The following is a 1,192-nucleotide window of genomic DNA, read 5'->3' on the forward strand; positions in this document are numbered from 1 at the left end:
TTTTTTTTTTTTTTTTTTGGAGGGGGGGTCATTCTAATGAATAGATAGCTACACTAATGTACGTGCTTCTTTAAAACGGGGATAAAAAGTCTTCAAATAAGAGAAAAATAACATTTATTCGACGAACAGAATCGGGGGAAGCTCTGAGTAGAGTGACTTGTGATAATTTCAGTTCTGAATAAAATAATAAATAACAGTTCTTATGTATGCAAGTTGACAGATAAAACAGGTCTTCGCACGAAAGATGAGGAGGGGATGAAGATGTGAAGGAAATAAATAGTAAAAGATCTATTAGAAATTCATTAAGAAAAAAGTTAATAATTAATTAATAATAATGTACCAGTTAGAAGATCCAATTCTTACCGTGGAAGTTGTTCATGAATCATAAAAAAGAAGCATCAAAGTCGTTGTCGTTGCTGCCCACAACAACAACAGACCATTTCAGAAAAAAAGCATCGAGCATCGAAATGTGTGCCTCTGTTCCTCTGACGTCGATGCAATGTGCTCTCTCTGCCTGACGCCACTTAACTACCGCCCCGCCTCCATAAAATTTTAACACTAACACGCCCACAATGCATTGCGGTCTCTCCCCTTCCTCCTACTCCTTCCCTGTTTGCTTGTACTGCACTGCACTCACGTCCTCTCGCTGTCCCTCTTTTTTCACCCCTCGCGTTCTCTGTATGTGTCGTTTGCGCTCACTCTCAACTCACTCGCTCACTTACTCCCTCTCACTATGTCATTCTCTCTGTTTTTCTCCCTTTACTCTCTTTCTCTCTCTCTCTCTCACCACCACCTCCACTAGACGCCATAATAGCCAAACACCGAGTTATGGAGAAACACCACTGAAGAAAGGTTGACCTAATGTCGGGTTGTTTTTTTTTGCCTGCCAGTGTTTCTTTCGTCGTTAAAAAAAAAACTAAGAAAAAAAAGAACACACCACGTCGTGTTTCAGTGTCTTAATGGGTATCAGTCTGTTTTAAAATGCCGGAAAGCCGTCGATGCAGTTGAAAATTATTCGACTTCATCGTCTGAGTTTGTCCTAAAAAAAAAACAACAAAACAAACAAAAACAAGAAAAAGGCCAAAACCCCCGAAGAAAACACCAAAAAAACACCAACAAAAGGCCAAACAACACAAAACAAAACAGAAAGAGAGAGAGAGAGAGAGAGAGAGAAAGAAAGAAATAGAGAGAG

The 1,192-nt window shown here is 39.5% G+C and overlaps 1 protein-coding gene across 1 annotated transcript in view; it reads right to left on the reverse strand.

Moving 5' to 3' along the window:
* The window catches only part of LOC106874692 (uncharacterized), a 119,151-nt gene extending 118,596 nt beyond the window's left edge, over nt 1-555 (reverse strand). The window contains exon 1 of the mRNA XM_052973493.1: nt 364-555. The gene's annotated coding sequence lies outside the window, so the exon portion shown is untranslated. The remainder of the gene's footprint in view (nt 1-363) is intronic.
* Nucleotides 556-1,192: the final 637 nt, after the last annotated feature.

The sequence above is a fragment of the Octopus bimaculoides genome, chromosome 16 (assembly GCF_001194135.2).
Source record: "Octopus bimaculoides isolate UCB-OBI-ISO-001 chromosome 16, ASM119413v2, whole genome shotgun sequence".
In the NCBI taxonomy this organism is placed as follows: Eukaryota; Metazoa; Mollusca; class Cephalopoda; order Octopoda; family Octopodidae; genus Octopus; species Octopus bimaculoides.